Below are 25,686 nucleotides of genomic sequence, written 5' to 3'. Positions count from 1 at the left end.
AAGATGAAAATAGTATATAATTAGTTCCAAGAAATAGAATTAATATGTATAACCATTCCGGGAAATCTAATGCATATTTATATAACTGAGCAATATAAGCTTTGTCTGTTGTGTCTTGCGGCATGCACGCTAAAAGGAAGTGGAATTATCCCCTGTGCATCTGGCACTGTATTAAAGAATGCTTGCTTCTTAATACTATATTGGTGTACTTAAGAGGTTTAATTCCCAATTTCTGTGACAATAGTAATAATAATAACAACAATAATAATATAATGAAAAGGAAAATAATGAGAGAGAGAGGAAACCCGGGGGGGGAATAAACAACCAACTAAACAAGTGATGCAACTGCTCACCACCTGCTGACTGACCCTGCCAGTCCGCAAGCTGTGACCACTGCTTCCCTTGGCCAACTCCCCACCAGTTAATATACTAGGCATGATGTTATGATATGGAATATCCCTTTGGTCAGTTTGGATCAGCTGTCTTGGCTGTGCTCCCCCTGCTCCCAGCTTCTTGTGCACCTGGCAGAGCATGGGAAGGTGGAAAAGTCCTAAGTAGTATAAGCACTACTTAGCAACACTTAGCAGCTACTTAACAACAACTAGAACATCAGTGTGTTATCAACACTATTCTCATACCAAATCCAAAACACACTATAGCAGCTACAGTGAAGAAAATTAAACCAGGACACATTGTGAACAACTCCTGGAAAAGTTTGGAATGCCTTAAAGCTTACATTTGAATCAACAAGCCTCACGAGGTCAAGGACAAGTTTTGTTGTGTGACTAGACACTGGAGAACCATCTCCAGCATTAATTGTTCACAAAACTTCTCAGAAACTGGTCAGTGAAGTCACTGGTAATTCAGCCATCCTCCTTTCTTCAGGCACGTGGTTGGGGGCCAAAATAAAGCCAGCAGGCTGGCACTTACACCAAGGCCTCCAACTGACCTCATGGGAAACAGCTGTCTATGCCATGTAGGACAGAAGAGATAACATGAGACAGCAGAGGTGGACTTCTTAGAAAGGAGGTGTTCTAGAGCTCTCTTTTTCTTGTATGTTTCTTGTCTTCTTGTGTACTGTTATTGCTTGTAAGCCCTCCTTTTGAAACAACCTGGTGGAAGCCCAGAACAGAGCTCTGCAAGTTCATTTAATGCTCAGTCTCTCTTGGTATGGAAGCCATCAACAGTAACATGTTTAAAATTAATTATCCTGGGGACAGTGTAGAAAAGTCTTCCTCCCAACTCAGGCTCTAGCTATGTTGTCTCCTTGCTTAAGCCCTAGTTCCATCCGTTACTTGATTAATTGGAACTTCTATCACAGATTTGAGTGTGCACATAATTTTGTCATTTTGTCACAGATGTAACTTCCTCAGTGCAGAAGAGGACGCTGAGGACAGGGTCTTATGACCTCCAAGCAACAGGCAGGTTTAAAGCCTGCAGGACTGGCATTCACTGCACTGACAGTGGCATATCTGGTTGCAAATTAAACCAGCATAACAACTTGGAGCAACCAACTAGTTCTCAGCTCAGACAGCTCACTGCTTCAGCTGATCACAAGGGCTGGCTGCACAAGAGAGAACCCAGAACAGGCTGTCTGGACCAATTGTTCACCTGTCCTGGTTTCAGCTGGGATGGAGTTAAATTTCTTCATAGTAGCTAGTATGAGACTATGTTTTGGATTTGTGCTGGAAACAGTGGTGATAATGTGGAGATGTTTTAGTTGTTGCTAAGTAGCACTTACACTGGTCAGGGACTTGTTCAGCTCCCCGTGCTCTGCTGGGTGCACAAGAAGCTGGGAGGGGACACAGCCAGGACAGCTGACCCAAAACTGACCAACGGGATATTCCATACCATATGATGTCATGCTCAGTATATAAAGCTGGGGGAAGAAGAAGGAAGGGGGGACATTGGGAGTGATGGCGTCTGTCTTCCCAAGTAACCGTTATGCGTGATGGAGCCCTGCTTTCCTGGAGATGACTGAACACCTGCCTGCCGATGGGAAGTAGTGAATGAATTCCTTGTTTTGCTTTGGTTGTTTGTGTGGCTTTTACTTTCCCTATTGAACGGTCTTTATCTCAACCCACGAGTTCTCTCACTTTTACTCTTCAGATTCTCTCCCCCATCCCACTGTGGGGGGACAGAGTGAGTGGCTGTGTGGTGCTTGGTTGCTGGCTGGGGTTAAACCATGACACCTTGTCATAAAAGGAAATTAGGTTAAACAGAACTTTCCCTCATGAATCCGTGCTGGCCATGACCAATGGCTGCATACTGTCTCTCCAGTGTTTTTCAATAACTCCCAGCTCTTTCAAGTACCCTGCGATGAATCCCATTAGGCCCTATAGATTTATGTGCATCCAGCTAAAGCAGCAAGTCTTAAACAAGCTCAGAGTCAGCCGGGAGTTTAGAATCATAGAATGTCCTGAGTTGGAAGGGACCCACAAGGATCATCAGGTCCAACTCCTGTCCCTGCACAGGACAACCCCAAATTTACACCATGTCTCTGAGGGCATTGTTCAAGTGCTTCTTGAATACCATCAGGCTTGGTGCTGTGACAACCTCCCTGGGGAGCCTGTTCCAGTGCTCCACCACTCTCTGGGTGAAGAACCTTTTCCTAATACCCAACCTAAACTTCCCCTGGTGCATCTTCCTGCCATTCCCTCGGGTCCTATCATTGGTCACCAGAGAGAAGAGATCAGCACCTGCTCCTCCTCCTCCCCTTGTCAGGAAGCTGTAGACTGTGATGATGTCTCCCCTCAGCCTCCTCTTCTCTAGGCTGAACAAACCAAGTGACTTTAGCCGCTCCTTGTACAGTTTCTTCTCTAAACCCTTCACCAACTTCGTGGCCCTCCTCTGGACACTCTCTAGTAGTTTATATCCTTAATGTACCACGGCCAAAAACTGCACACAGTACTGTCGTGGTTCAGCCTCAGCTGGCAACTGAACACCACGCAGCCGCTCGCTCACTCCCCCCACCCCACCCCTGTGGGATGGGGAAGAGAATTGGACGAGCAAAAGAACTTGTGGGTTGAGATAAACACAGTTTAATGATTACAATATAATAATAATAATAATGATTATGATAATAATGACAATAATGTTAATATAATAAAATGGAGAAGGAAGGGAAAGGGAAAAAAAAAGGATAAAAACCCACAGAAACACGAACGATACAACCGCTCACCACCCGCTGACCGACGCTGCCCGTCCCTGAGCCGCAATTGCTGCCTCCCTCCCCCGGCCAGCTCCTCCCAGTTAACATACTGGGCATGACGTTACATGATATGGAATATCCCTTTGGTCAGTTTGAATCCGCTCTCTTAGCTGTGCCCCCTCCCCTCCCGGCTTCTTGTGCACCCAGCAGAGCATGGGAAGCTAGAAATGTCCTTGACTAGTACAAGCACTACCCAGCAACAGCCCAAAACATCTGTGTGTTAGCTCAACATTTTTTTTCCATGCTAAGTTCAAAGCACAGCACTATGCCAGCTAGAGTGAAGAAAATTAACTCTATCCCAGCTAAAACCATGACAGTATCCACCCCTTATTCCATATCATTTACATCATGCTCAGGTCCCATACTATTCAATACAATTTCAATAATCCCTACCCACCTTCTCATCCTTTAACAGGATATACAGAGTTTCATTTACATTCCCCTAGTGTATGGACCACCCCTGTAAAATGCCGGTGAAATGTCCATTGAGTTAATTTAGTTCATGACTTTGGGTCTCATCTATTTTAAGAGTCTTTCAGAGAGGTGCTGTGTGTGGTGTCGGATTGTTGCATGCTGAAGTCAGTCCTTGTTCCATCACCACTGCACTGGTAGTTCTTGTTCTCTCACTGCTGCACTTTGCTCGGTTCCATTGAAAGTTCATTTTTTATTATTATTAATAGGGAGATTCCCACCATGATACCATTCCACTGATATGGCATATAGCAACCATAGTAGTGATGACATACAACATTATATAGCAATTAACAGCATATTATTCAGTTCATTGGCTGTTTTCACCCAAAATTAAATCCCCTTGAGGCACACACGGGACTCCTCCATCCTCCCGCATCACCCACCAAGTGCACCCATTTCCTCGAGCAAAAGCAATCCCACGAGTGGGTTTGCATTTGCCTGAAGCAAGAATAACTCAGACTGTTTTGCCCAACGTATTTTTTATGTGCACTACAGGGACTTTATCCCCTTCCACAGTACGTAAGGATTCTGATTGGGCAGGGCCAGCTAGCCTGGCAGATCCCCTCGTGTTGACTAACCACGTGGCTTTTGCTAAATATGAATCCTAGCATTTACATGTTCCACCCCCATGGCTCTCAATTTAGTCTTTAACAGTCCATTGTATCTTTCGATTTTCCCAGAGGCTGGTGCGTGATAGGGGGTGTGATACACCCACTCAATGCTGTGCTCTTTGGCCCAGGTGTCTATGAGGTTATTTCGGAAATGAGTCCCGTTGTCTGACTCAATTCTCTCTGGGGTGCCATGTCGCCACAGGACTTGTTTTTCCAGACCCAGGATAGTGTTCCGGGAAGTGGCGTGGGACACGTGGGATATGTTTCCAGCCAGCCAGTGGTTGCTTCTACCATGGTGAGCACACGGCGCTTGCCTTGGCGGGTCTGTGGGAGTGTAATATAGTCAATTTGCCAGGCCTCCCCATATTTATACTTCAGCCATCGTCCCCCATACCACAGAGGCTTTACCCGCTTCGCTTGCTTGATTGCAGCGCACTTTTCACATTCATGGATAACCTGTGCAATAGCATCCATGGTCAAGTCCACCCCTTGGTCACGAGCCCATCTGTATGTTGCATCTCTCCCTTGATGTCCTGAGGTGTCATGGGCCCACCGAGGTAGAAATAGTTCACCCTTATGTTGCCAGTCCAGATCCACCTCAGCCACTTCAATCTTGGCAGCCTGATCCACCTGCTGGTTGTTTTGATGTTCTTCAGTGGCCTGACTCTTGGGGACGTGAGCATCCACATGCCGTACCTTTACAACCAGGTTCTCTACCCGGGCGGCAATATCTTGCCAAAATGTGGCAGCCCAGATGGGTTTACCTCTGCGCTACCAGTTGCTCTGCTTCCATTGCTGCAACCAGCCCCACAGGGCATTTGCCACCATCCAGGAGTCAGTATAGAGATAGAGCACTGGCCACTTTTCCCATTCAGCGATGTCTAAGGCCAGCTGGATGGCCTTTACCTCTGCAAACTGGCTCGATTCACCTTCTCCTTCAGCAGTTTCTGCGACTTGTTGTGTAGGACTCCATACAGCAGCCTTCCATCTCCGATGCTCTCCCACAAGGCGACAGGAACCATCAGTGAACAGGGCATACTGCTTCTCATCTTCTGGCACTTTCTTATAAAGTGGGGCTTCTTCAGCACATGTCACCTCTTCCTCTGGTGATAATCCAAAATCTTTGCCTTCTGGCCAGTCCATAATCACTTCCAAGATTCCTGGGAGACTGGGGTTTCCTACTTGAGCCTGCTGGGTGATCAGTGCAACCCATTTACTCCACGTAGCATCAGTTGCATGGTGTGTAGAGGGGATGTTTCCTTTGAACATCCAGTCCAGCAATGGCAGTCAGGGTGCCAGGAGTAACTGTGACTCAGTACCAACCACTTCTGAAGCAGCTCGGACCCCTTCATATGCTGCCAATATCTCTTTTTCAGTTGGAGTATAGTGGGCTTCAGACCCTCTGTATCCACGACTCCAAAATCCTAGGGGTTGACCTCGGGTCTCCCCTGGTGCTTTCTGCCAGAGGCCCCAGGTAGGACCATTCTCCCCAGCTGCAGTGTACAGCACATTCTTTACACCTTGTCCTGCCCGGACTGGCCCAAGGGCTACTGCATGAAATATTTCTCGTTTAATCTGTTCAAAGGCCTGTTGTTGCTCAGGGCCCCATTTGAAATCATTCTTCTTCCGGGTCACTTGATAGAGAGGGCTTACGATCAGACTGTAATTTGGAATATGCATTCTCAAAAAACCCACAACCCCTAAAAATGCTTGTGTTTCTTGTTTGCTAGTTGGTGGAGACATGGCTGCTATTTTGTTGATCACATCCATTGGGATCTGATGGCATCCATCTTGCCATTTGATTCCTAAGAACTGGATCTCCTGTGTGGGTCCCTTGACCTTACTTTGTTTTATGGCAAAACCAGCCTTCAGAAGGATTTGGAGTATTTTCTTTCCTTTCTCAAAAACTTCTTCCACTGTGTTACCCCACACAATGATGTCATCAATGTACTGCAGGAGTTCTGGAGCTTCTCCCTGTTCCAGTCCAGTATGGATCAGACCATGGCAAATGGTAGGACTGTGTTTCCACCCCTGGGGCAGTCGATTCCAGGTGTACTGGATGCCCATCCATGTGAAAGGAAAGTGTGGCCTGCACTCTGCTGCCAGAGGGATGGGGATGAATGCATTAGCGATATCAATTGTGGCATACCACTTGGCCGCCTTTGACTCCAGTTGGCAATGAAGTTCTAGCATGTCTGGCACAGCAGCACTCAACGGTGGAGTGACTTCATTCAGGCCACGATAGTCTACTGTTAGTCTCCACTCTCCATTAGACTTCCGCACTGGCCATATGGGACTGTTAAAGGGTGAGTGGGTCTTACGGATGACTCCTTGGCTCCTCAGTTGGTGAATGAGCTCATGGATGGGGATCGGAGAGTCTCGGTTGGTGCGATATTGCCGCCAGTGCACTGTTGTGGTGGCGATTGGCACCTGTTGTTCTTTGACCTTCAGCAACCCCACAACAGAAGGGTCCTTCGAGAGGCCAGGCAAGGTAGACAGCTGTTTAATTTCCTCTGTCTCCAAGGCAGCTACACCAAAAGCCCACTTGTAACCTTTTGGGTCCTTGAAATACCCTCTCCTGAGACAGTCTATGCCAAGGATGCACGGAGCCTCTGGGCCAGTCACAATGGGGTGCTTTTGCCACTCATTCCCAGTTAGGAACACTTCATCCTCCAATACAGTTAGCTCTTGGGATCCCCCTGTCACTCCAGCAATGCTAATGGGTTCTGCCCCTATATAGTTTGATGGCATTAAGGTGCACTGTGCGCCGGTGTCCACTAAAGCTTTATACTCCTGTGGGTCAGCCGTGCCAGGCCATCAGATTCACACAGTCCAGTAGAGGCCAGTTATCCCTTTCCTCCACCCGGCTGGAGGCAGGTCCCCTCTAGTCCTGATCATGGCAGTCACAACTCACTTCCTGTAAATTTGAATCAGGAGTCTCTCTATTATGTTCAAAAATAAAATCAGCGCTTCTACTCCTCTGTCTGGGGACTTGCTCACTGGAAACTGGAGCAGCAGCTTTCATGGAAGAGCCTCCCTGAGTGACTGTTCTTCCTTGCAGTTCATGCACTCGTGCCTGTAGGGTCGAAGTAGGCTTGCTATCCCACCTCATCATGTCCTCACTGTGGTCACGCAGGTAGAACCATAGGGTGGCCCGTGGTGTGTATCCCCTTCTTTGAGCCAAAGGACGCTTATTCCTAACAGCTGAGACACTACTCTGTCGAGGTGGGGAGTAGGACATATCTTCTTTGAGTTGCTGGACCTCTTGGGATAGTTTCTCCACAGCAGAGACGAGCGAGGAAGAGATAATTGTTTCATAATCCCAGAGTCTATCAATCACTTCTGCCACCGTGGGTGTCTCGTCATCTTTCCAGGACATCACTGCCAATGAGTTTGCATGCGAAGATGGTGCGCTCCGTACAAACTTCCTCCACGTGGGTCATGTGCGCTCGGCTTCATCTGGATCTTGGGATGACCGTTGATCGTCCAGGTCACCATAAATCACCTCAAGCACAGCTAATTCCCTTAGATACTGGATGCCTTTCTCCATAGTTCTCCATTTTCCTGGGCGATATGTAACATCTTCTTTAAAGGGATACCTTTCCTTCACTCCAGACAGGAGTCGCCTCCAGAGGCTGAGGGCTTGTGTTTTTTTCCCAATTGTTTGTCAACATCCCCTTCCCCAGAAAGGGATCCCAGTTGTTTGGCTTCTTTTCCCTCTAGTTCCAGGCTACTGGCCCCATTATCCCAGCATTGGAGCAGCCAGGTGACAATGTGTTCACCTGAACGACGGCTATAATCTTTTCGCATATTTTACAACTCAAGGACTGGGATCATGTGGTCTCTATTTCATTTATGACTTCTCCCTCCTCTCCCCTTGAGGGCCCTGCTTTTTCATCATCTCGTTCTAAACGAGTTGACGTCCGCTTCCAATATTTCGTCTCGTGTATGGGGGCAACTGATACTGGTATGGGTTTATTCTCTGAGCCAGCTCCAGTACTTGTCATGGGGGTTTGAGTGTCTGCAGTGCCTGTCCTCAGGGCTGGAGTGTCTACAGTGCCAGTCACTTTGCCTTTCAATTCAGAGACCTTCTCTTCCCCCTGGGGGCACTGAATACTGTTGAGCAGGGCTCGGTATGCATGGGCCAGACCCAAGCATGTTGCAGTTATCTGTGTCTCTCTGGAGTTCCCAGCGTAACAACATACTTTCTTCAAATATTCTACTAGTTTTTCAGGATTCTGCACTTGTTCGGGGGTGAAACTCCAAAACACTGGGGGTGCTCACTGCCCTAGGTATTTGCCCATGCTATCTCACATGCCCTGCCACTCATAACTATCAAGCTTTGCGGCAGATTTCTGGGTGATATTCTTAAGTTGCTTAGTCAAAACCAAAACAACATGGCCAAAAACTAACAATAAGTGCACCTTAACCACCCAAGGATGTTCCAGATACAAAAAGGTTGTTGTAATAGAGGCAGAGACATCATAGAACAAAGTTGCAAAGGTACTATTCTGTATTTCCTCCATATAAAATCTCTCAGAGGAGGTGGTATAATTGCTAATTGCCTCAACAAGGTGGTATCCCAAGTACAGTAACGGTTTCAGCAAAAACCCCAAATACCAGATAAAGCTGAAAACGAGTGTTTGTATAACAAATCTTGTAGGCAAAACATTACTAATCACAGCAGAGCACAGCAGACTCAACAAACCAACACCAATCTTTAACACCAAGTGCAAAAAGGACAACATAGTGCTGTGACCAGCAGCTGTTATTATCTCCAACCCTTGAGCCCCACGTTGGGCGCCAAAAAGACTGTCGTGGTTTAGCCAGCAGCTCAGCCCCACACAGTCGCTCGCTCACTCCCCCACCGGTAGATGGGGGAGAGAATCAGAAGGGTAACGCTCATGGGTTGGGATAAGAACAGTTTAATAATTAGAATTAAAAGCAACAACAACAACAGAAATGCAATGTAAAGGAGAACAACGAGAGGCGCAAAGCCCTGGGGGAGGGGGGAAGGGAGGGGAGAGGGGGAACAAACCACCAAAACAAACCACACACAGCACAGCCACCCACCAACCTGAGCCCACCGACCCGCAAACTGCCGCCCCTTAATATACTGGTCATGGTGTCACATGGTATGGATGAACATGCCATTGGCCAGTCGGGGTCAGCCGCCCCCACCATGGCCCTGCCCCTCCCAGCCCCCCCCCCCCCCCCCCCCCCCGCCACGTGGCAGAGCTCGGGAAGCTGGAAAGGTAGCCGACCCCCACAGTGAGGAGAATTAACCCCTTCTCAGCCAAAACCAGCACAACTGTTCTTATCTCAACCCATGACTTTTCTTACCTTTGCCCTTCCAATTGTCTCCCCCATCCCACTGGGGTGGGGGGAGTGAGTGAGTGGATGTGTGGTGCTTAGTTTCTGACTGGGGCTAAACCATGACACCTGGCAACACATAAATGGGTGTCCTGAATGCTATGGGGGATGATTTCCATCCTGATCCAGTGGAGGTATTCATAATACCTTAAGGTTGTGACTGATTTTTTTCAGTATTTCCATGCATTATAAAGATTGTATAGACCAGCTCTCTGTGTGAAATCCTAGTTCTGCTGAAAATAAACATTTCAGTTATTCATATTCACCATGTTGAGATTGTTTTTATTCTCAATGTCTCGAGGCAAGCATCAGATGAATGTTTTGTGTGTGTACATGTGATTTCTCCCTCCCAAACAGTGCTTACCCTACCACAATTCCTGTTATCTTGGCAGATGTTGAGCCAGTACATGAGGAAGTATTCAGTCTCAAAGCCATAGAGACTGCAGTAGCTTGAAATACTGTAACAGGCCATCACTTCTAATCGGGGGAGGCAATGACACCTAACTCGCTTTAGAGCATTTCTGCTTGCTAATTAGTATAACTAATAAGTAGAATTCAGATATCACTTTTATGGGAATTTTGTTCAAAAACATTTTTCCTTTATGATAGTTTCTTAAGACTGTAACTTGATTTAAAGCTCTTAGCTGATCACTCTTTAAATCGCAGCTTTCCAAATCTATGTCTACATGTTGGTGTACTACAAAGAGAAGAGCATTATCTCATGATGTAACACTAATTTGCTAGTAATTTCTCATTAGTATGGGTGCCTGGGACATGATTTTAGCTGAGCCTATGGTTTTCCAATGTATTCCAGATCAGTGACCATCTAAACATTGCAAACACTTCATATAGATTAGAAACTTAGCTCTTTCACTCTTTTAGGTATCTTTAATTCTGAAGCTGCTTAGGGCTAAAGTAATTGAAAAGAAATGATGGCTCTTCTAGTCCAGTAGTTATAGTTTAAGAGGCATCTGGCAAGGGAGTGAGTGTGGTGTTGAGATATCTAATGAGGTTGAGACCAGAACTGGAACTCGCATGAGTATATGTGTGTATATATATACACACACAGAGAAATTCAGTGTGCCTGTGTTTTAATACTGTGCCCTTTGTATCAGAGACAACCCTGCATGCTCTCAAGAGAAAAATCTTAGGCTTCCCCGTGTGTGTGGTTATAGTCTTAGTAACAGGAAACTAACAATGAACAAAGGGACAAAGTATTCTGTATTTAAATTAAAAGTAAAAATCGGAGTACTCAGACCATCTTTTTCTTAAGATATCACATTAAGTTTAAATGTTTACTTAAAGGCCCTACTTATGTGAAAGCCCTCTGTAAAAAATTTTGCAAGAACATAGTTTCTAGTTCAGGGTTTTGTGCTGCTCTCCCTGCAAGGCTTTTTCAGATGTATTCAGTTTTAAAGGTAAGGTGCAGTGGGTGTGGAAGCATTGCACTATGAAAAAAAAATCTGCTTTTAGATCTAATTTTGATAACAGGTTTCTCTTCCCCATTCTGTCGTGAGTATCTTAATTTTTATTTTTTCCAAGGCTGGGCCATTTGGAATCCACCAAAATTAGTATTGTGCTCAGAACAGGGAGGTTAGAGGGAGCTGTGGTTTTATTTCACCTGGGCCTTGCACATGTGGTGTTGGGCTCTTGCATCTACACAGAGCTGTGGTAGTAGTATTAATGTCATCTACTCCATTCTGCAAAGTAGTGGAACTGTGGATACTGTACTGATTTTCTGGAACTGCATGACAAATATGCTTCTGGCAACACACTGCATTCTGACACAATTTTCTGGTGGCAAGTAGTGGTGAATGACTGGCATCATTAAAAAAATTAGTCTAGGGAGACACTGTTTAAACATGCAATAGATCATGCTAGATTGTGAGATAAAAGCATATATTGACATTTCCAGTATCTTGTAATGATTTTTTTTCCCCAGTTACAGATATCAAGTTAGCTAACTTAAGCAGTCAGTATCACTGGTTTTGACTAATGACTTCTACCTGAATAAAGAGGGAAGAACTTGAAATGCATAGTTCCTCTTGGGTTTTTCTTCTTCCTCCATATACTTGCAAATGATTCACAGGCACTGTTTTGTCCATCTTTGTGGTTGTATGCTTTGTCAACATCTTGATCATGAAGTTTTCACTGAGCTTGCCAGCAAAAAGTGGAGACAAGATGGGGGCTGCTTTTTTCTGCTGTCTGTACTGCAGCACAAACATTTGACTATGCAGTGAGCTACATAAGTACTGTAACCTAGATGACTGCGTGGCTGTACAAATGCAGGGTTGACACAAGGGAAGTGTCATTACAGGTGGGATAGATCTACCTTTTGCTACAGCAGTCTGTTTATCTCAACAGAAAGTGTTTAAAAAAAAAATCCAGTTTCATAGCTATTCCTCTCTGAGTTTGCTCCTCAGTTTTGAAGCTGAAGTCTGGAAAGTTTCTTTTGAGACTGTCAACTAAGTTGAGTCTCAGCTGTTTGAGAAATGGCTTTTTTTTCCCCCTTTCATAGTGTCTTTCATAGTAAAAACCATAATAGGTAATATTGCCATGGTTTTAGAATTTGGGGTTTTAAAATGCTTTTGAATGACTTATTCTGTAAACAGTATGCTATAGTCTCGAATCCATAGTCAATCACAGAATGGTAGGGGTTGGAAGGGACCTCTGGAGATCATCTTGTCCAAACCCCCTGCTTGAGCAGGCACACCTAGAGCAGGGGGCACAGGACTGCATCCACAACCTCTCTGGGCAGCCTGTTCCACTGCTCTGTCACCCTCACAGTAAAGAAGTTTTTCCTCATGTTTAGGTGGAACTTCCCGTGTTCCAACTTGTGCCCATTGCCCCATGTCCTGTCGTTGGGCACCTCTAGAAAGAGTCTGGCCCCATCCTCTTGATACCCACCCTTTAGTTATTTATAAGCATTGATGAGATCCCCACCTCAGTCTTCTCCAGGCTGAACAAACCCAGGTCTCTCAGCCTTTCCTCATAAGGGAGATGCTCCAGTCCCCTGATCATCTTGGTAGCTTTCTGCTGGACTCTCCAGTAGTTCCCTGTCTTTCTTGAACTGGGGAGCCCAGAACTGGACACAGTACTCCAAATGTGGCCTCACTAGGGCGGAGTAGAGGGGGAGGATAACCTCCCTTGACCTGCTGGCCACACTCCTTTTAATGCAACCCAGGATACCATTGGCTTTCTTGGCCACAAGGGCACAGTGGTGGCTCATGATCAGCCTGCTGTCCACCAACACTCCCAGGTCCTTCTCAGTGGAGCTGCTTTCCAGTAGGTCAGCCCCCAACCTGTACTGGTGCATGGGGTTGTTCCTCCCCAGGTGCAGGACCTTGCACTTGCTCTTGTAATAGGACATATAATGAGTTCTTCCTTGAATTTTGAAAACTGAAGAATGACCTTTAAATAGTCAACACTTCACAGTGAAGTGTTGGTGAAATAAAGCATCTTTGACATGTGTTCTTGCAATTTCTACTTTTTGTGTCTATTCATTTCCAGTAGTCTGCTAGCCCTGGCTTGTCTGTACAAAAAGCTAAAAGAATGTACTGTGTGATATATGAAAAAAGACTCCCAGGATCTTTGGGAAGTTTTCTGGGAAAAGACGCAGGTGCTGAAGCACATGGTTAAGTAATGATACATTTTGATGGGATTTCTGTGAAATGTGATCGCTAAACTCTAGATTCTGCAGTTACTTCACATCTGAATGCAAATGCTGTCCACATCTCTTACAACAGATCTTAATGGGCCACCCAAGATCTGAGATAATTTTTACTGATAATTATGTATTTGGTGACCTTCAATGTGAGATACAGCGCTTTGAAAAAAAAATAAAACCTCCCTTGTTGTCCACATTAGCTATGAATTTTTAAAATCAGGTTGGAGCAAAAGCTAGAATATGTCTATTATTGGGATGGATTAGAGGGTATTATAGGGACCTTTTCTATAACATCTATGACTGACATCATTGGCAGGATTTGAGAATTAATATAACTCTGGAGCTAAGTTCTTAGACAAAGGAAAATGCTCTGCTTCTTCCCCAATTGTTCTTAAAGTATTACCTTTACTTAGCATGAAAATAAGTTTAAAGAGTCCTTCTCATCTGCTCCTCAGTAACATCCTTAAATCTTATATTTAAAGAATACTGCTGCTCTTGAGTGCTCAGAGATGAACATGGTAATCCTCAAATCGCTTGCAGTAACTCAACCATTACAGATAGGACCCAAGTTTAGATCTTGTAAAGATTACCTTCTGTTTCACCTTCTTGCTTTTCTTGTTACTCCTGCCACTGGCTATTGTTTTTGTAAAACTCAAGACCTTCCTGATTCAGAGGACTTTGCTGTCACTTACAGCAATGGGTAGGATGCTGCATATGTATCTGGAGCAATCTGGAAAAGAATAGTTGAACATCTTGGCAGGAGGATTCTCTCAAGGAAGAATATTAGCTGTCAACACCATGTTCAAGTTCAAAGTGGTTTTACAAAATCCAACCATCCAAACATTTCTGCAACCTTTGAAAAATGCTAGTTATGTAGTAGGAACCTGGATCAGAGGTTTGATTTGATGTCCTATAAGGCTCTGGACAAACCCTAATGAGTCTATTTAGACCCTAAAAATGGCTGGCTCGATGATCCTGAAACTTGCATATGAAACTACTTTTCTGAATTCCCTCAGTAAGAATATGGGTGGTATTTACCCATTTATTAAAATAAAGACTTGTCTTTACAATGAGGAAGCTAGCAGGACTTCTACAGGGTAGAAGAGAAATATTGAGAGGGATAGAATGATGATTTCAGACTGTGGGTAAATTAACTGATTTTTGGAAAACCAGATCATTGAATGCTACCTCTCATATGAATACCAGTTTTGCAGCAAAGTAGATGACTCTGTGCTGCTATTAAGAACTTGATTGGAACGCAAAGTTTATGATTAACATTGCTGGTTATGATCACAAAGTGAAATTTTGTCTTTCACATGTGAAAAATGCAGCTGGTATTCTTCTATGAGAAGCTTGTATTGAACAAGCAATATCCCTAACCAGAGTGGCACAATAGCAATCAACCTTCTTAATTGAAACTTGACAGTCATGGTGACTCACTTATGTCACCTGACACCTTAATGAAGGCGATTAACAACAACAACAAAAACCCAAACCAAAACCGAGACCTCTGGTTTCAGATACCATTGAGCTTATAAACAAATATGCTTGTATGCCAGAGGTTTGGGAAATTAGTGGTCATGATCAAACTTCAAACAGAGCAGACTAACTAATGATTAAAACTGATATTTTAACTGGCAAAACCAAAATTTTGTTCTAAATCATCTTGTCATATATAGATATGTTGCTTATCTTCCTAAAGAACCATTCATCTTCATTTGCTTGTAAACACTGAGGGTGAGGGTTTTTTTTAAATTAAGTATGATTTTAGTACTTACTGGCATTCTGTTTCTAAACACAAAACCTGTTAGAGTGGGAAATGGCAGTTCCTGCTACATGGACTTGTATTTGATGCTTCAGTTAAGCCTCTTTTGGACATAAACATGTGAGCATCTAAGTGTTCCAGTTATGCAAAACATGGTATAGTCTTCCCTAAGTAAGTAAAACGTTTTAAAATACATCTTTCTTTAAAACTGACTTTGCAATGGTGAGCATTCTGTAAGTAAACCTGCTCATTTCTGGTCACTGTTTATTTCAAGGACTTGGCTTCTTTTGTTTAATATCTATTCTGATATTTATGCAAAGAAGTGAGGGAGGGAGGCTTTTTCTAGTTCTTGGTTTGTACATAGGTTTTGAATGCATTGAACCCTACCAGTTCATTCAGGTACCATACTGTTCATAAAAAGAAGCCATACTGAAATAACTAACTAGCACTTAAAAAGCACTGGTTCCTGGTCTTTGATTAGATGCTTCCTAACTGTAGTAGCATGTATTTATTGCTTGAACCATTAAGTATAGGCCTTTAATGTAGTCAGTTCCATGTGAAATAAACAAGAAAATTCCAGTTTTATCTGTCACACAGGCACTTGAGCCAACACTTACACACAAACTGTATGGTGTGCATTTTGTTGCTTAGTTTATCAAGATGCTGGGAAGTTTCCTGAGATCTGATGATGTCCTGTAATTACACTTCCAACAAGTAAACCAACTTCCATCTGGTAAAGACCTGATACCTATCTGCTATCTTGGGGTTAGAACTACAGTAATTGTAGGTGCCTTTAAAATATAGTTTATACTTCAGAAAGTATCCTTTGCAAATAGTTGATAATCTAGTTCCAGTACAACTAACACATGATACTTTGCCTTTAACAGCACAATCAAAGCAAGGGCATGAGCTGTCAGTGAAGAAATGTTTCTTTACGTTATTTGGATAGCAATACCCAAGGGTAGTACTGATGCAGCCATTCTGCTTCCAGCATGGTTGTCTTCCCTATGAGCTACTCATCAGTGAGACAGTCTAGTACAGGTATGGCTGTTCCTTTCCAGCAGTTGGGGCATGTCCCCATGGCACAGTATTTGGCACAATCCCTTGGCTGACATTTACTGTGCAGACCTGTGTACCTATTCCCACATCAGCCTCTGTAGCAGGCTGTGCAAGTGTTGTGGTTTAGCCCCAGTCAGCAACCAAGCACCACACAGCCACTCACTAACCCCCCCGCCTCCAGTGGGATGGGGGAGAGAATCAGAAGAGTAAAAGTAAGAAAACTTGTGGGTTGAGATAAAGACAGTTTAATAGGTAAATGAAAAGCCATGCGCACAAGCAAAGCAAAACAAGGAATTCATTCACTACTTCCCATGGGCAGGCAGGTGTTCAGCCATCCCCAGGAAAGCAGGGCTCCATCAAGCGTAACAGTTACTTGGGAAGACAAATGCCATCGCTCTGAACGTTCCCCCATCTTTATATACTGAGCATGACATCATATGGTCTGGAATATCCCTTCGGTCAGTTGGGGTCAGCTGTCCCAGCTGTGTCCCCTCCCAAATTCTTGTGCACCCGGCAGAGCATGGGGAGCTGAAAAAGTGCTTGACTAGTGTAAGCACTACTTAGTAACAATTAAAACATCTCCCCATTATCACCACTGTTTCCAGCACAAATCCAAAACATAGCCCCATACTAGCTACTACAAAGAAAATTAACTCTATCCCAGCCAAAACCATGACAGCAGGGCACTGTTTGCTCCAGGCACAGTGTATGGTCATACTAGTATATTTAAAAATGAATTGTGCCCTGTATGCTTGCTGTGAATCCCACCATCATGGTGGGAAGTGGCCTGATAGCGGAAGGTACGTTGTTGGGGAAAACGGGTTTTGGAGCCATCCTAGGAATGCCTTGAGTGATCTGATGAGCAAACTGCTCTGAAGGCCTGTCAGGGACAGGATTTGGGTGTCCAGCCTTAGTTCTTAGGCTCTTAGGTCTCAGAGCTTGTTTGGCATATGTCTGGTGTGAACAATCAAGGAAACGGTGATCTGCCACTTCCAGTTATAGCTCTATATAGATGCAACCACTGCTTTGTCAAGCTTCTTCAAGCCACTTTAATGTCCTCAAGCTGCGTCAGGGGAGGTTTAGATTGGATATTAGGAAAAATTTCTTTACTGAAACAGAGGTCAAGCATTGGAACTGGCCGCCCAGAGAGGTGGTGGAGTCACCATCTCTGGAAGTGTTAAAAAAACACGTAGACATGGCACTTTAGGACATGCTTTAGGCGGCATGGTGGTGGTGGGTTGATGGTTGGACTTGATGATCTTAGAGGTCTTTTCCAACCTTAATGGGTCTACTGAAATTTGATAGTGTTTACTAGGCTGTAAGTTATCAAAAGGGAGGGACTTGCTGGTATGGTAATAGCATACTCAATGTGAATTAAAGAGGCTTTATAGTTCCTGCAGTGCTCAGTGGGATGCTTCAAATTGATTTGTTACTTATGAATATAAAATTAATTTGTTTACCTTCCTAGGAGTCTAATTCAGTTCCTTGATGCAATTCAGTTCTCATCGTGTGATGCGGACCAATGATTCTTTTTGAAACTTATCATGCAGCTGTAGTAGTCTTGAAGGGATTATGAATTGTTTGAAGGTCAGTCGATGGTGATAGTGATGAAATGCATGTTTATTCAGCCTGGTTCATTCTACTCGCTCCATATGTAAGTTCTGATACTTCCACTGGTGCTGGTAAAGGCACGACTTCAGCTTTGAGCTGTCTGCAGCCAAAGTGCAGGTTGCGCTAATAATTTATTTAAAGGTGTTTATTTCTGAGGGTTAAGTGTAAAAGTTCTCAAAACTGACTGTTAACTGACAACTTCTTAATGTTAAATAAGGGGTTTGTGGGTTTTAAAGTGGAAATGAAATGAATGACAAGTGCCAGGCCTGCTAAAATAAAAAGCATTTTCACATGTAGAAGGCATGTCAAAATTATGAATTTGGAGATGCAGAAAAAGGTGAGGTGGTCTTGGTTGATGGAGTGTTATGGTTTAGCCCCAGTCAACAACTAAGCACCACACAGCCACTTGCTCACCCCCCCCTACACCAGTGGGATGGGGGAGAGAATTGGAAGGGCCAAAGTAAGAAAACTCATGGGTTGAGATAAGAACATTTTTAATAATTAAAAATAAAACAGTAGTAATAATAATAATAGAATGAAAAGGAAAATAACGATAGAGATATGAAACCTTGGGAGGAGGGAAAAAAACCCCAAACAACAAGTGCTGCAACCGCTCGCCACCTGCCGACCAATGCTGCCGGTCCCCGAGCTGTGATCGCCGCTTCCCCTAGCCAACTCCCCCCAGTGAATATACTAGGCATGGCATCATATGATATGGAATATGCCTATGGTCAGTTTGGATCAGCTATCTTGGCTGTGCCCCCTCCCCTCCTGGCTTCTTGTGCACCTGGCAGAGCATGAGAGGCTGGAAAAGTCCTTGACTAGTACAAGCACTGCTTAGCAACAACTAAAACATTGGTGTGTTATCAACATTATTCTCATACTAAGTCCAAAGCACAGCACTATGCCAGCTGCAGTGAAGAAAATTAACTCTATCCCAGCTAAAACCATGACATGGAGTGAGAAATAGTAAGAGGTTGTAATCATTTCTGTATGAAGACCTACAAGGAAGCAAATGGAAGTTTAAAGCCAATAAAGAAGGTAACGAAAGAAATCTAGTAAGAAGCATTATAAGGAGGGGTTGCTAAAGATTGTGGTGCCAAGTGAGGAAACCTTATTTTGTTACAGAAATATCTTAGAGACAAATTCCAAGTGTCTTATAATAAACAAGGAAGATATGTATTCCTTGTTTTTTCTGTTGTGAACAAGTTGCTGAGAGATCTAGTCTTTAGAATAGCAAAATTATTACTAGTATTAGTTGAGGGTTTTCTTTCAAAGATGATCTGAAAATCAGTTAAACTCTATTTAAAAATTAGTATTTTTAGATGCTATCACTGTTTACCACATAATTGCTGGTTTATCTTAGTGGAAACACTTGATGAATTGATTCTATGATTTTTGTCTTCCTTTTATTTCTTTTTACTTTCCAAAATCCTCACCTGTCTCTGTCAAATGCCTCAGCTTTGTCTCTATTGCCATATACCTGTGAAATACAGTGCTAGTCCTAGTGCCAACCCTCTGTTCTTGGTTACTTCTTGCTGTACAGTGACATTTGTCACTTGAAGGATTTCATTACAGCAACCAAATTGATCTAACCAAACTTTAGAACAGACGGTGTTGAATTTTGGACAGTCTCATGCTTTCATGTCAGGATAAAGCAGGGGGTTTCAGTCTGTCAATTGTTTGAATGTGCTACTGTGGGTGGTACTTCTACCACTGTTGTCTTATGACCCTTATATCCCAGCAAACAGCATGATTAACATCACAGAGTCTTCATGTGTTCGCAGAGTTCTATTTCCCCCCACCTATGCCTCAGCAACAGCACCTAAGTAGCCCCATCCAATTTGGTTTAATTCTCACCTTTTTCAGTCAGCATCAATTGGTCTAATTAGTCATTTGCAAGCAGCAGTAACAGCCCTTCTCACAGGCTGAAAATAGTTTTGTAAAGGAAACTACTGAACTTCAGATCTCAGAGTCCATGAACCAACTTTGTGCTCTCACCCTGTCTGCATCTATGTCTGGAGAGCTGTGCTTGTTCTGCTGTTGTAGGACTTCCCTTTGTGTTCCCCCCCACTTTTTTTCCCCCCAGGGGCTGCAAGGGAATCTCTGCTCTGGTGCCTGGAGTAGAATCATAGAATTTATAAGGTTGGAAAAGACCTCTAGGATCATCAAGTCCAACCGTCAACCCAACAATACCATGTCTCCTAAACCATGCCCTCAAGTGCCATGTCTACACATCTTTTAAATACCTCCAGGGATGGTGACTCCACCACCTCTCTGGGCAGCCTGTTCCAATGCCTGACCACTCTTTCAGTAAAGAAATTTTTCCTAATATCCAATCTAAACCTCCCCTGACGCAGACTGAGGCCATTTCCTCTCATCCTAGCACTAGTAACTTGGGAGAAGAGACCAACCCCCACCTGACTGCAACCTCCTTTCAGGTAGTTGTAGAGTACCTCCTCCCCCTCCTTCTTCACTGACCTTGGTGTCTGCAGAGTTGTTTCTCTCACATATTCTCACTCCTCTCTTCCAGGTGCTGTTGTACAGCAGGTTGCTTTTTTTCTCCTTCTTAAATATGTTATCCCAGAGGCACTACCACCATTGCTGATTGGCTCAGCTTTGGACAGCGGTGGGTCCGTCTTGGAGTCTGCTGGAACTGGCTCTGTCCAACATGGGGGAAGCTTCTGGCATCTTCTCACAGAAGCCACCCCTGTAGCACTCCCCGCTATCAAAACCTTGCCACACAAACCCAATACAAGATTTCAAAGATAACAGATTTCTGAGAATTTTATCAAAATAAAGAGACGGGTCAAAAAGACTTCTAGAATGCTTGTTGAGAGAGCAAGCGCTTAATTTCTAATAGTCTCAAGGGAATCTGTTGACTCAGATGTTCTGCCTCAAAAGTCAGGAAGGTTTCAGGTGGAAGTTTGTTTTTGTTAGACGCTGGAGGTCCAACTGCAACTTAGAAATTGGTTTTAGGCTAATTTTTATTAATTTTGCTATTTGTACAAATACTTAAAAAACAAAATAGACAACACTTGGTAAAGAAGAGGAAAAGGGGTTGCCAGCATTGCCAACAACTTATTAAATTAACAGTGTGGGGCTGTGTGATATGCTGTCTCTTTAGGATGATACAAAATGATGCAGGTATAAAATTGGATGAATATGAAGTTCTCTGTCACATTTCCATTGGGATGGGTACCGTGGTATTTCTGTTACATCTTTATTCTCTCTTCTTGTTCTGTTTTCCACAGGCCTATCTCCCTCTCTTAATCCCTGTACTCAGACTGTTTTTCTGACATTAGTTTGTACTTATCCACGTGGTAATTTAAGGTCACCATGGTCAAAACCAAATGCATAATTGTCTGCCTTCACTAGAAGTAATACTGTCACAGAAACTGGGAATAAACCTCTTAACACCAATGCAGTATTAAGAAGCAGGCATTCTCTTTATTGCAGTGCTGGATGCATGGGGGATCCTTCTGCCTAACGTGCACACCTACTGGAGTTCACTTTTGACATTTATAAATGTACGTTAACACACCATGCCTATCTAATACATAATCATTGACGTGACTGAGCATCCTCTTCTTCTGTTGGTCTGTACCTTTTTTGCTTAATTTTAAAGCTACAGTGTGATTTTAAGTCATGGCACGTGGTCAAGAGGAGTCTGGGGGGGGGTAGTCTCATCACCATGTACCAGTACTTAAGGGGCAGCTACAAACAAGATGGAGACTCCCTTTTTACAAGGAGACACATGGAGAGGACAAGGGGAAATGGACACAAGTTGCTCTTGGGGAGATTCCAATTGGACACAAGAGGAAAATTTTTCACAGTGAGGACAGTCAACCATTGGAATAATCTCCCCAGGGAAGTGGTTGACTCGGCCACGTTGGACACCTTCAAGAGTCGTCTGGACAGGGTGCTGAGCCATCTTGTCTAGACTGTGCTCTTCCTAGAAAGGTTGGCCTAGATGATCCCTGAGGTCCCTTCCAACCTGTGATTCTGTGATTCTGTAGTCCTTTCATCCCTCAATTGAGTCGGTGGTTGCAGTCTCCCCCTACCGGAATTACCTTTCCCCCAGTTACTGTGTTTTGGCAACTGTCCAGTTTTTCAGCACCTTCTGGGGCAAAATGTTCCCTTTTATCACTGCTGACTGATTTGTGGCCTTCCCTTATCTTCACACCCTTCTCCATAGCAGGATGTTTCCACTGTCAGTCCTTGAAGTTATACTGATTTCTATTCTTTTGAGGAGGCTCTTGTTAATGAGGCATGCATTGCTAATGCCCTCTTATCTGGCCCAAGCATTATTTACTACCTTGTTAAAATTCTCAGGTGTTAGTTTCCACTCCTAACTGTGATCCTTTTTTAATTACTAATAACTCCTGTGCTATTCCATTTCATTCAAGAAGAATTTATTATGCTTGAGGTAACAATACCACTGCCCTGTAGTCTTTTCCTGTAAGATATTTTCCAGGGACTTCTATATGAACCAGGTGCAAAATCTAGCACTTGCCCTTGTTAAACTTCATACGGTTGGTGATTGCCCAGCTCTCCAGCCTGTCCATATCTCTCTGCAGGGCCTCTCTGCCCTTGAGAGTGTCAACAGCTCCTCCCAATTTTGTGTCACCAGCAAACTTAATTAGTATTCCTTCCAGTCCTACATCCAAGTCATTTATGAAGAGAGTAAAGAGTACCGGCCCCAAGATGGATCCCTGCAGAACCCCACTAGTGACTGGCTGCCAGCCTGATGTAGCCCCATTTACTATAACCCTTTGAGCCTGACCTATCAGCCAATTGCTCACCCATTGCATTATGTGTTTATCCAGCTGTATGCTGGACATTTTGTCCAGGAGGATACTGTGGGAGGCAGTATCAAAAAGTTTACTGACATCTAAAAAGATCACATCGACTGGCTTTCCTTGGTCAACTAGGTGGGTAACCTTGTCATAGAAGGAAATGAAATTTGTTAGGCAGGACTTTCCCCTTGTGAAGCCGTGCTGGAGAGGACCGACGACTGCATTGTCTTTCAGGTGTTTTTCAATAACTCCCATAATAATCTTCTCCATAATTTTGCCAGGCACAGAAGTGAGACTGATGGGCCTGTAGTTACCATGGTCATCCCTGTTGCCCTTCTGGAAGACTGGGACAACATTTGCCAGCTTCCAGTCAACTGGGACCTCTCCAGATTCCCAAGAGCATTGAAAAATCATTGAGAGGTCTCGCTATGAGATCAGCCAGCTCTTTAAGTACCCTTGGATGAATCCCATCAGGCCCCATCAACTTATAGGAATCTAGCTGGAGCAGCAAGTCCTGCACAAGTTCAGGGTTTATTAGGAGTTTATCATTCCCACAGTCATGGTTGTCTAGCCCAGGGCTCTGGGGGTCCCTGAGCCCACCATCGGTGTTGAAGACCGAGGTGAAGAAAGCATTAAATGTCTCTGCCTTTTCTATGTCCCTGCTAGTGAGGTGACCATTCTCATCAAGCAACGGGCCAATGTTATTTCTGGCCTGCTGTGCTGGTGTTGGCTGAGAAGGGGTTAATTCTCCTCACTGTGGGGGTCAGCTACCTTTCCAGCTTCCCGAGCTCTGCCGCGTGGCGGGGGGGGGGCTGGGAGGGGCAGGGCCATGGTGGGGGTGGCTGACCCCGACTGGCCAATGGCAGGTTCATTCCATACCATGTGACACCATGACCAGTATATTGGGGGGGGGGCAGTGGCAGCACGGAGGCGGCGCGGCGTCGGGTCGGCGAGCGGCTGCGGCGCGTGCAGTTTGTTTCGGCGGTTCGTTCCCCCTCTCCCCTCCCCTCCCCTCCCCCGGGGCTTTGCGCCTCTCGTTGTTCTCCTTTACATTGCATTTCTATTGTTTCTTTTAATTTTAATTATTAAACTGTTCTTATCGCAACCCACGAGCGTTACCCTTCTGATTCTCTCCCCCATCTACCGGTGGGGGAGTGAGCGAGCGACTGTGTGGGGCTGAGCTGCCGGCTAAACCACAATAGTCTTTTTGGCGCCCAATGTGGGGCTCAAGGGTTGGAGATAACAACAGCTGCTGGTCACAGCACCATGTTGTCCTTTTTGCAGTTGGTGTTAAAAATCGGTGTTGGTTTGTTGAGTCTGCTGTGTTCTGCTGTGATTAGTAATGTTTTGCCTACAAGATTTGTTATACAAACACTCGTTTTCAGCTTTATCTGGTATTTGGGGTTTTTGCTGAAACCGTTACTGTACTTTGGATACCACCTTGTTGAGGCAATTAGCAATTATACTTCCTCCTCTGAGAGATTTTATATGGAGGAAATACAGAATAGTACCTTTGCAACTTTGTTCTATGATGTCTGTGCCTTTGTTACAACAACGTCTTTGTATCTTGAACATCCTTGGGTGGTTAAGGTGCACTTATTGTTAGTTTTTGGCCATGTTGTTTTGGTTTTAAGTAAGCAACTTAAGAATATAACCCAGAAATCTGCCGCAAAGCTTGATAGTTACGAGTGGCAGGGCATGTGGGATAGCATGGGCAAATACCTAGGGCAGTGGGCACCCCCAGTGTTTTGGAGTTTCACCCCCGAACAAGTGCAGAATCCTGAAAAACTAGTAGAATATTTGGAGAAATTATGTTGTTACGCTGGGAACTCCAGAGAGACACAGATAACTGCAACATGCTTGGGTCTGGCCCATGCATACCGAGCCCTGCTCAACAGTATTCAGTGCCCCCAAGGGGAAAAGAAGGTCTCTGAATTGAAAGGCAAAGTGACTGGCACTGTAGACACTCCAGCCCTGAGGACAGGCACTGCAGACACTCAAACCCCCACGACAAGTATCGGAGCTGGCTCAGAAAATAAACCTGTACCAGTATCAGTTGCCCCCATACACAAGACGAAATATTGGAAGCGGACGTCAACTCGTTTAGAACGGGATGATGAAGAACCAGGACCATCGCGGGGAGAGGAGGGAGAAGTAATAAATGAAATAGAGACCACCCGATCCCTGTCCTTAAGCGAGTTGCGAGATATGCGAAAAGATTATAGCCATCGTTCAGGTGAGCACATTGCCACCTGGCTGCTCCAATGCTGGGATAATGGGGCCAGTAGCCTGGAACTAGAGGGAAAAGAAGCCAAACAATTGGGATCCCTTTCTGGGGAAGGGGGCATTGACAAAGCATTTGGAAAAAAACCACAAGCCCTCAGCCTCTGGAGGTGACTCCTGTCCGGAGTGAAGGAAAGGTATCCCTTTAAAGAAGATGTTACATATCGCCCAGGAAAATGGAGAACTATGGAGAAAGGCATCCAGTATCTAAGGGAATTAGCTGTGTTTGAGGTGATTTATGGTGACCTGGATGATCAACGGTCATCCCAAGATCCAGATGAAGCCGAGCGCACACGACCCACGTGGAGGAAGTTTGTACGGAGCGCACCATCCTCGTATGCAAACTCATTGGCAGTAATGTCCTGGAAAGATGACGAGACACCAACGGTGGCAGAGGTGATTGATAGACTCCGGGATTACGACACAAATATCTCTTCCTTGCTCGTCTCTGCTGTGGAGAAACTATTCCAAGAGGTCCAGCAACTCAAAGAAGATATGTCCTACTCCCCACCTCGACAGAGTAGTGTCTCAGCTGTTAGGAATAAGTGTCCTTTGGCTCAAAGAAGGGGATACACACCACGGGCCACCCTATGGTTCTACTTGCGTGACCACGGAGAGGACATGATGAGGTGGGATGGCAAGCCTACTTCGACCCTACAGGCACGAGTGCATGAACTGCAAGGAAGAACAGTCACTCAGGGAGGCTCTTCCAGGAAAGCTGCTGCTCCAGTTTCCAGCGAGCAAGTCCCCAGACAGAGGAGCAGAAGCGCAGATTTTATTTCTAAGTGTAATAGAGGGACTCCTGATTCACATTTACAGGAAGTGAGTTGTGA

General features: G+C 44.6%; 1 protein-coding gene across 3 annotated transcripts in view; it reads right to left on the bottom strand.

The window, feature by feature from the left end:
• Positions 1 to 25,686, bottom strand: part of LOC104041491 (homer protein homolog 1) — a 124,683-nt gene that overhangs the window by 77,287 nt on the left and 21,710 nt on the right. The gene's annotated exons all lie outside the window — the stretch shown is intronic.

The sequence above is a fragment of the Phalacrocorax carbo genome (assembly GCF_963921805.1).
Source record: "Phalacrocorax carbo chromosome W unlocalized genomic scaffold, bPhaCar2.1 SUPER_W_unloc_3, whole genome shotgun sequence".
Lineage (NCBI taxonomy): Eukaryota > Metazoa > Chordata > Aves > Suliformes > Phalacrocoracidae > Phalacrocorax > Phalacrocorax carbo.
Note: the sequence above shows the minus strand (reverse complement) of the source record. Positions and strands in the feature narration are given on the sequence as shown.